Below are 11,288 nucleotides of genomic sequence, written 5' to 3' on the forward strand. Positions count from 1 at the left end.
AAAAAGTATGTGAAAACGGAGCTCATGTTCCGTTTGCTCCATATAAATATATATATACAATCGATCCGAGTCAGTTGGAACGTGTCGCATTTCTGACAGAGCTAACATCATTTTGCAGATGGTGCGACATTCAAAATGATATCGATATAGATAGATGTAGATTATAATGCAGACATACATATATAGATTGAATTATATGTGGATGTATCAATAGATATAGAGAAATATCTGTTGCACTCCCAGTGTGTTCCTTAATTTACTCGTACAGTGAATTCAATTCCATGTTCTTTGCTGTTGTCTCTATTCTCCATGATTTGATGATATATGAAAAATTATTATTATTATGTTTGTTTAACTTCTGCTTCCGCCTAGTGTTGAAAGTAAACTGATTGAGTCAGATTTTAGGCAAGTCCTAGTGGGGAACGAGAAGTCAAGGCATGTTCAAGTAAAGCACATTACCTATTGGTTTGACCGGTGCTAGAGCTGGTACATTTCGCGCAAAACAGTTATACGAAAAGGTAAATAATCGAATATTATCTTAATATTCAGACAGATCAAACCGTGTATAATTTGAACTTCCCATTTGAACAAAAACTGGAACAGATCTGATATTATGTTGAACTACAAGAGATAATAGTCTTCCGCTCCTTCGCTCTACCCCCACTCTCTTTCTCTAGGCATACGCCTAGGTGTGTATTATTTCCATTATCGTGTGAACTATATTTTGTTGCTGTTTTTATGTGGGCCAATTTTGACACTTGATAAATAACTATGAAAGTGTTAGGTGCTCAATTTTCAGACAATATACATATATGTATGATCTATAATGCAGATATATTATATGTATATATGGTCGAAATATGGAGCGCAAAGTACAACAAAGGATCTCTATATGGATCGCTTAGTTGGTGTGTTTGTTTGCTTGTTTGCCGCAAGAAAGGCAAACAAAGTCAAAGAGGGAGATGGAGAGAGAGAGAGGGAGAGAGAGTGAGAGAGAGAAGGGGCTACATATGCGTAAAATACGTTGACCTAGATTTCAAATGACTTCTTATACTTTTTATTTATTTACTTATTTTGTTTTTCTTGTTGTATTTTTTTTTTCTTTTTTTTTTTGGTATCTCTCGAAAAGAAATAATATGTATTTAATTTTTGGGATGCCCTACGCGGAGCATATGCGCGCGTCGAGCACGCTTGGCGCTGCCATCGCGGTGGGTGTGGCAGCGTGTAGGGCGTGCGGCGAACGCGGCTGCCGGATGCAGAGTCTTTCTCCCAGTTTGTTGTTGTTGTTGTTGCTTTATGCCGGGTGCGTGAAATATGAACAAATATGAAAGAGAAAGAGAGAGAGCGGGAGGAAGAGATAGTGGTAGAGAGAGAGAGAGACTGTAATAGTGAGAGTGTGTGTGCGAGTGGGACCGAGCGTAAGGCAAACATTTGTTAATAACAAAATTCGGTTTAAACATATTTTTTTTTTTTTGTTTTTCGAATTTTACTATTGCTGTTGTTTTAGAAGCCGAAGAAAGCCAAAGAAGAAAGCAGAAGAGAGCGCGCATGGGCTCGACTAGCAGATACCCTAGGTGAGGTCTTAAAGTGAATGAAGCAAAGAAGAAGCAGAAGACACTTTGTTGACTGCATTAGAAAACTAATGAAAATGCTCGACTAGCAGATACTCTTTAGATGCAAAAATATCAGAACTATTGAAACCAAAAGCAGTGGGACAATTTAGACATTACTTTAGTTGACAGCTCAAGCGCAACTGATAGACTTGCAGTTACCCTGTAACCGAAACAAAGTGTGGAAATTAGGCAAGAACTAGCAGCAACAGCTACCCATATACCCTGTAATACGCACGCAGATCAACTCTTAAGGCAATGCGTGCTGCTATTGCCATATTTCCAGGGTGTTTGCCATCAAAAATAAAATTTGAACTCGCTGACTGCCGATAAGATAAAATACTAAAAGAAAAACAAACATACGAAACACAAAATAGAATAACAACACTAACAAAAAACTAAAAAAAAAAATGAAAAAAATTTTTTTCCTCTATTTCGAAACGTTGACGATGACGACGACGACCTACTTGTTGGACGTGTGGGCGTGTTGCGGAGCAGGAGGCGCAGGGAGAGTAGGAGCCGGAGCGGACGGAAGAGTGGCAAGAGTAGGGGAGGGGGGGGGGATGGTAGGGGGAAGCACAACGAATGCGTGCGCTGGGGCAGTGACTAAAGAGTCGCGCTGTTTGTTGTTGTTGTTGTTGTTGTTGATTTTTTTTTTTCAACATTGCTCTAAAAAAATGATTGTAAACAAAAATAAACCTTCAACTTGATATGCGTCCAGGGATATATGTTGAAGGTGCCTCACACAAACACACACACACGTACACAGATAACATAATCTTTTGGATGGGGGGGTGGGGAGCGGGCGGTTGGGCAAAGACTGGCAACTGCTTCTGATGATATGAGCGCTGGGTAAATTTGTTTCCTCTCAACTTTTCGATTTACCTATTGTTAATTAGTGCTGCCCATTGCCAGAGCTCCGCTCTCCGCCCCTCCGCTTCTGCCTCTAGATGTGCTCGTATATAGGTCACCAGCAAACATAAATAGCGCCCTACACATGTGCTACACTGCACAACATTTTGGGTGACTTGACTGTCTGATCTTGTCTATGCTCATTAACGGACTGAAGCTGAAGGAACAGAATATTGACTCTGTACAGTGGGAAAGTGGATGTAAGTCTGTCTCTCTGTCCATTCGCTCACTTTAGAAATTGGTAGATATATATATATATATATTTCTGAGCATTTTCGACTGATATAGCGTTAGAGATTTTTACAGTTTTTCCCGCAGATCGTTAAATACTAATAAATCTGTCACATCTGAGAATGAGAATCGCAGAGTGAGGCTCGCTGGTGTTCGTTGTTTGTTATATAAAAACAAAACTTGTACAGAGGGCCATTCATGGCATCTCATTAAAGTTATATCTTCTACTATATTTACTATAATTTTTTTTTTAATCATTATAAATAATAAACCTTTTCCATATATGTATGTTAAAATTTTCTGAACATAAATGCAAAATGGCTTTAATATAATACATTCAAATTTTTATAGAAAGAAAAAAAACTTTGCTTCTCACTTAAGTACAACTTTTTCATCTTTATCTACATATTTCTGCATATTTTTATCTATATGCATTCGACAATTATATGAAAAAAGTCAATGAATATAAACATTTCAAATAATTAAATCTGGCTAAGAATTATAGCAGATATTTGTGGAGCTTTGATTAAGAACTTTGGCCTTCATTTCTCTCAGTGTAGCGGCGAGTTTTGTCTATATCGTTGCTTTGAGGTGTTTTTCGTTTCGCTTCCAGATAAGTCGTCGTATGCAAGAGACGTACACCTTTCAGGCCACCCACACACACACACACACACACACACACACACACACATTGACAATTTCAAGTTCTTGGCCCAGCGCCCGTCGCCTGTCAATGAGACTGATGGAGACGAAGATGATGTGCGCTGCTTGGCCAGTGGATGGGGGATTGGGGGAATCGATCTCTATAGATCAACACTGTTGTTGTTGTTGCTGCTGCTGCTGCTGTCATTTAGTGTGCCGACTGTCGACGCAACTGTCAAAATTGACCTACAAATGAACAAAAAAAAACGTCGAATTCGAATTCGAATTGGTATTCGAATTTGAAAAAGCGCAACGACCAGTGCAACAACAACGAGCATAGGGTAACTTGATAGCTGTTCGCCCTATAGAAGTGCACCACCCTCCCCCCCTTACCCCAACAGCCCCTGCAACTGTCATCTAGAAATCGGAGATAAGAATATGGAGCAAGTCAAAAAGTAAAATGGTCAAATTCGAATTCGTATCGAAACAATTATTTCACAGCGCCCAAAGCAACAATTTGAGGTTCTTATGCAATGGAAAAAGCCGTCAATGGATAGATCCGAGCATTGCACTGCAAAATATATTTAAATATAATATAATATATACATATATATGCAATTTCAATTAATTACAGTCACTAAAGTATTTTTTATTTTTAATTTTTTTTATAAATATTTTATAAGTGTATTATTTTTATTTGTTATATTAGTTTTTTAATGCAATTTTTAATTTTAAGTGTTTTTTTTTTTTAATTTTATTTATTTACTATTTTTATTTGATTTATTTTATTTTATTCATATAATTTTTATTTAGAATTTTTTTATAAAATTTTTTTTATAATAATTGTGTTTTTCTTTTTAAGTTTCTTTTTAAATTTGTATCTAGAAGTGTTTATTTTTCATTTAATTTATTTTGTATATTTGCTATTTTTATTTGTTTTATTTTATTTTTTTCATATAAATTTTATTTAGAATTTTTTTTTAATATATTTTCTTTGTTATAATAATAGTGTTTTTCATTTTTAGTTTTCTTAATAACTTTTAATTTAGAAGTTTTTATTTTTGTTATTAAATTTATTTTGTATATTTACTATTTTTATTTGTTTTTTTTTTTTTAAATAATATTTACGTTGTATTCTTTTTATTATTTTTATTTTATAAATTTATTATTGTTATTTGTTTTATATTTTATTAAATATATTTATTTTTAAATATGTTCTTATGTTCTTTATACAAATGCATACACATTTCCTAGTATTTCTTTCTGCCTTACTCTGGAATGTGTAAGCGAGAGAGATAGAGAGTGAGTGAGTGAATCCTCTTGCACCTTCATGAGAGTTGCATAGAAAGGCAATATCTTAGAATGGAGTATGAATTCCTATGTAGGCCACGCATCTTTGTTTATCTATGTGCTTTACAATATTTATGTCTATATACCTTATATAATATCTATTTATAACACTATCTATATACCTCATATCATCATAAAAATCTCTCTTACATTTCCATTGCAGTTCTTAGAGGGAATGACGCAGGCATTTCTTTTGCAGCGTTGGACTTTCGTTTTATAAGGTCAGTCAAATCCAAGAAATCCAGAAATATATTTAATCAGCTAAACAATTTCGAACTTGAAATTGATTTCATTTAGAATTAAGGTAAAGCTTAAAAGAAAAAAAAAAAAAAATATTATGGTAAGATATGTGTATACATATGTATCATATATACATATATATATATATATATTCGTTTGTATATATATATTTACGTGTCATACCTATGTATACCTATATGTATGTATCTGCTGCTCGTCAAAGGTGTACAAATATCTATGACCCAGAAATATTACGCGAATGCCTCACAACGTCCACAGCAACAGCCACAGCAACAACAACAGCAGCAACAACAACAACAACAACAACAGCAAACATCAAGTGTCAGCATTTTGCACTTTACCACAAAACTCGCAAAACACTTTGGCTCTCTCTCTCTCCAACTCCCTCTCTCTCCCGTTCTCTCTCTCTGTCTTTCAACTACAACTCGAATTTCATTTTCGATTTGCTTACCCCTTCGTTGCTGCATCCAAGCCATGCCCCCCTCCCCCCTTCCATGGCAATCGCCTGCTGCTGCTTTTCCACTTGACATTCGTTTAGAGCCCAAAAGGCGATTTCGAACGCATTTTGGCCAACAACAAAGGCAGCCAACGAATTACCGTTAAGACAACGCTCTTGCTGCTGCTGTTGTTGTTGTTGTTGTTGTTTTTTCTACTATATTCTACAAAGCGTCGGCAACAAAAACACACAACACACACACACACACACACACGCACACCCTCTCTGTGCGCCGTCTGTCGCAATACGTGGCGTATACGTAATCTCGTTGTTGTTGCTGTTGTTGTTTTTGCAATCGCTGTTGTTGCTGTGGTTGTTGTTGTTCTGCCTTCTATTGCAGTTGCAGTTGTTTTTGTTTGTGTGGCGGGTGTGGGTGCGGGACGGGCTGTTTGTTTGCTTTTTTTTTTCATGCAAATGGCGTTCAAGGATTTTTGTGTGAAAGTTGTTGAACCTCATGACGGGCAATTAGAGTGCAACTGCAACACTTGTGCGCGCCGTGCTTATAGAGTATTGGAAATCAAATCTATTAACTATTTCTCTCTCTCTCTCTCACTCTCTGTCTGTGTCTGTGTCTGCCCATTTAACAGATCTGTTAACAAAATGTTATATAATTTGAGCCAAAGTCTGGCTATACATATGTATATGATATGATATGTTGGGCATATCTGCTGCTCTGGATGATATATAGTTTAGAAATTATTCTAGATTTTGCTTGTATTGTATCTATTAAAGAGCAAGTCGCGCACTCCCTCTCCTCTCTCTCTCTCTCCCTCTCTATCTCTATTTATTTTTACTTAACAGAACTGTTAACAAAATGCTAGAGAATTTGAGCTTAAGACTGAAATGATATGTTAGGTGAGGCCTATCTGCTGCTCTGGATGTAATAGAGTTTAGGAGTTATTATAAATGATATCGCACATTCCTTCCCTCTCTCTCTCTCTCTCTCTCTCTCTCTCTCTCTTTATTTCTTTTTATTTAACAGAACTGTTAACAGAAAGTTACAGAATTTGAGTTAAGGACTTGGTATATATGGTATATGTCCTGCATATCCACTGATTATATATGTATATGTATATATTTTAAATGTAAATGTTTTTTATTTAATCACACTATACAAAATATAGTGAAATATTTAAATATAAAATATTGTGATTCCTAATATTTTGGGCTCAGAGTTTTTTTTTTTTTGTCTTTATACTACGAAAAGTAAAATTTTATGGAATCAAGAAAATATGAAGAAATAAAAATTTGCAAACAAAACATATCCTTCTACATACATATAAATTCAAAAGTAATCTGAATGAAAGAATGACAAAGCGAAATTTGAAAACTGCGGAAAATACTTTGACTTTAGGTATGTATATATATGTATGTATATGTGTATGTGTGTATCTATGACAACAACTAGGTGCCAAACAACAAAATGCATTAACAACAAATGCAACAACAACAGCGACAACTTCTATAAAAAGCTGACTCAATTGGCTCGGCTGCCAGGCGACATTTGGACAACCCGAGAAGTACACACACACAAACATTTGCTTGTGTGTGTGTGTGTGTGTGTGTGTGCATGAATTTCCAATATGATCCAAGGATATTTTGGCTGCACTAAGTCCACATGACCTTCCAAAGTTGGTTGACTCGAGCCTAGTGCAGAACACACACACACACACACACAGACACATAATAATAGAGCAACAGCGAGAGGGAGAGAGAGTGCGAGTGCGAGAGAACGAGCTGGCGAGGGGCAGGGATGGCAGAAACTTTTGATTAAGCAACAGAGCGCTGCAAAAGCTGACAAGTGTCGGTTCAGTGGAAGCTTTAGGCGGCGCGGGCGGCACGAGACGTGTCCAGCAGCAGAGTCTATGATGCAAGCAGTGCAGCGCGAGAGAGCCAAAAGCTAAGCAGACACAGACAGAGAGTGGGAGAGGGAGCGGGAGAGGGAGAGCGGCAGTGCGCTGAGCACGAGAGAGCGCATGCACTTGACGAAGCCGTTAGAAGCCAACGGACAAGAGCAAATGGCAAATGGCAGTTAGCAAAACTGCAGCAGCAGTAGCAGCAGCAGCAGCAGAAGCAGAAGCAGAAGCAGAGGTGGCAGCAATATCAACACCAACCGTTGCAGCGGTAGCAGCAGCTTTTGGGGGCCTAAGGAAAACCCCACGCGCGTTTTCGTCGCTGTTCGCTGTTCGCTGCTCGGGTTCTGCTCTCGCATGCTTTTCGGCTTCTGTTTCTGTTTCGGTTCGCTGTCGTCACTGCAAGCCGTTTGACAATTTCGCTGCCCGTTGCTGCTGGTTGTTGGCTGCCAGTTGCACATTTCCGTTATATCCGCCAGACCGCCGTGCAGCAGCAGCAGCAGTTCAATTGGCTAGCGCTTCAACCAAAATATTCGTACAGTGCGTGCGATAATAACAATAGAATAGAAGAGAACAAAAAATAAATAAAAATAACAAAAATAACAGAAATAAAAAATAAATAAAAATTAGTTAATAGGTTGAACAACTTCTACTTCGAGCACTTGTAACACAGCAGCAACAAAAACAATAACAACAATAACAACAATAACAACTGCAACAGCAAGTCATTTTCGCATACGCTCGCTGTGCTGCTGACTGCGCTGCTGACGCCAACGTTGGCGTTGTCGTTGGCGTTGCTGTTGCTGTTGCTGTTGTCGTTGTCGTTGTCGTTGGCGTTGCCGTTGACTTTGTTTTGGCTTCAAGTGCTTCAGAGCTGTAGCCTCTTACGAACAGACCGCAGACTGCTAACTGCATACTGCAGACAGCAGACGGCAGCGGCGGCAGCGCACTGACTTCAGTCGCTTTATGGCTCGAACGTAGTCAGCGCGCGCGCGATTACCAAAAAATTAAAAAAAAATTAAATAAATCACACAAAAAACAGCCAAAAGCAACAAAATACATAAATAGTATTCAAAATCAAACTCCAAATGGCGATAATTTTTGTTCAAGTGTAGAGTGGGTGTTCAAAAGTGGAGACTATTGCAGAGCAAGTGCAACTGCAAAACAGTTATACAAAAGTATAAAAGGATTATAAATTCAACAACAAACAACAACAAAATTAATTAGAGTAGACGCTGCAGCAGAGACAAAACGCGTGCAACTATGCCTGGCCCGGCGCTGTGGTCCGGTGAGTACCAACGGCGATCGCCACACTAACAAAAAAAAGAAAAAGAAACAAAAACAAAAATCAAATGGCAAAACAACAACAACAACATTATTACATTAAAGCTCGCTCACAAATGCGCGCACGCGTACGTTCGCTCTCTGCGCTCTCTCTCGCAGTTGCATATTTCCGCATGCCATCTCTCTCAGTCAAGCGGGCATGCGTGCTTGGCTGGCTGGCTCTCTCGCTGTCTCGCTTGCACGCCCGCCGCCGATCCATGTCATGGACAAGGAAAGAACCCAAAAAACTTTCACTTGCATCAGAGCAGAGACAACAGCCTGTCAGCTGGCTGGCACTGAGCGCGAGGCTCAAGAGAGCGCCCTATGTGCGCTGTCTTTGTGTGTGTGAGAGCAAGTGAGCGCGTAGTAAGTGAGGTTTAGGCGGCGTTAAGCTTCCTGCGTTACAAGTTACATGCAAAAAACAAAAACCAACAGTAAAAGCAACAGCAACAACAACAACAACAGTAACGAGAGCAATTGCAGCAGTAGACTTGACACGTTTGCTTTGCTCGCATTTTCATGCTGCTGTTGTTGTTATTGCTCATTATAAAGTCGTAAGCCAGTTTTTGCATGTACATATGTATGTATTGGCGAATTTGTATGTGTGTGTGTGTGTGTGTGTGTCTGTAAAGCAAAATGTCAGTAAGCAATAAGGAAATGAAATGTGCGCCAAACAATTACATATTGAATTTGTTGCTCTTTACTGTTACTGTTGCTATTATTGTTGCTGCTGTTGTTGCCGCCGCTGCTGCTAACAGCGTGCAATGTATTTGAAATCGAAAGTGCCCGAGACAATGGTCAACGAACGAACGTGCCAGTACGAAGGCATCATTGACGCTTACGACTCTAGGGCTGCGAAAGGGGGCGTGCCTGTGGGCTGTCCATGCGGGGGTATAAAGAAATGTTAGCGACATATTAAATGGCGAATGCCGTACAAGACGCGATATGTATTTATTTATTTTTGTTTTCTATTGTATTTGTCGAGCTACACCCATCGTACCCTGTCCACTGTCGTCCGTCTGTCCACATTTTGCAATTCATGACATTGCTGCTTCTTAATGCCGCCCGTCGCCGTTGCCGTTGCCGTTGCCGTTGCGCTCCACTTGCGCAGCCGTCGTCGCCGTTGCGCAATCGTTGATGATTTTCTGCTCTTTTTCAAATTCACTTTTACCTTTTACTCACTGTCACACAGTGCGCCTGTGTAATGCATACTTTAGCCTAAGTTAATATGTGTATGTGTGAGTGTCACCCACTGATCAGCAATTGAATCCCACTTGCCATACATACATACATACACTCGCTGTTAGCGAGTCAGGAAGCATTTGGTACAATCACCCTCCCACTCACACGCTCTCTCCTTCTTCTTTCCCTCTTTCTCCTTCTTACATCTAATAGCTATGTTGTATTAATGCTCAAAGCTCTTTTATGCAGTGCCAGCAGCACCAGCAACAACAGCAATAGTAGCAGGCGCCGCAGTCGCTGCGACGCTGGCGTCGCTGCACTCGCGCACACTGGTGGCACAGTTTTATGTTTCATTTCATTGAACCTTTGCATAAGCGCCTTGCTATCTTCCGCAGCCGCTCTCTTTCTAGCCTGTTGACGTAAGTGACGACACGAATGCATTGTCCCGACTCCCGACTACTGTGTGCCGAGCAGCGCCAGAGACGAAGTTGGAAACGAAGACGAAGTTGTAGTCGGTGTAGGAAAGCTTTTACTGCCTGCTATTAACTGCAATGAATACGACCCACTGGCAGGCAGCAAGCCGGTCAACGTCCACACACACACACACATACAGACACACTCATGCAACACAACTTCAAATTTGAATTTTAATGCAGCACACATATGCATAAACTGTAGCATTGGATGGGGGAGCGCCCCACAAAGCTCAGCAGTTTTTTTGTTCATGCTTCTATTTTCTATTTTCATGCGCCTAGGCGGCAGCGGCAGTGGCAGCAGCAGCGGCAGCGGCAGCGGCAGCGACGTCAACTGAAACTGTCGCCAGACGCAACGGAGCTATTCCTGTAGGGTAGGCAGCACCAGTGCGGGGCGCAGTGTATGCAAGCTGACTAGAGTAGCTGGCATAAGCTTCTGGTGTGCGCCCACTCGCATTCTCTCTCACTCTCATATTCTCTCCGTTTATCTATCCAGCGCTTATTGCAGCCGAACGAGCGCTGGCCGAACGTGTTGCCGAGCGGTCGCGCATAGCATAACTATGACGTCGACGTCGCCTGGGTCTATGGCTTTGTCTGTGTCGGTGTCTATGTCTATGTCTATGACTGCGCCATGCATATGCTTATATGTATTGGTGTGTGCTTTTTTACTTTTTGTCTATTGGTTTTCATTTTCATTTGCAGTCGACGTCTATTGTGACTGCTGCGAAGGCAGCCGCGACTGCGGCAGCGGCAGCGGCTGCGACAGCGGTAGCGGCAGCAGCCACGACGCTTCCCATCTAATGGTGTGCTGTGATCGTTTTGGCTTTCGGCTGCGGCTGCGACAACGACGACAGCGCAGCTTTGAATATGTTATTGCTGTTGTTGTAGCGCGCTAGTTTTCGAGGCGCGCGCGCCTGCAACCATCTACGTTGGCAGCGCAGCCAGCGCAGACGTC

This window comes from Drosophila navojoa, chromosome X, assembly GCF_054131105.1.
Source record: "Drosophila navojoa isolate 15081-1374.11 chromosome X, UAZ_NAV_1.0, whole genome shotgun sequence".
In the NCBI taxonomy this organism is placed as follows: domain Eukaryota; kingdom Metazoa; phylum Arthropoda; class Insecta; order Diptera; family Drosophilidae; genus Drosophila; species Drosophila navojoa.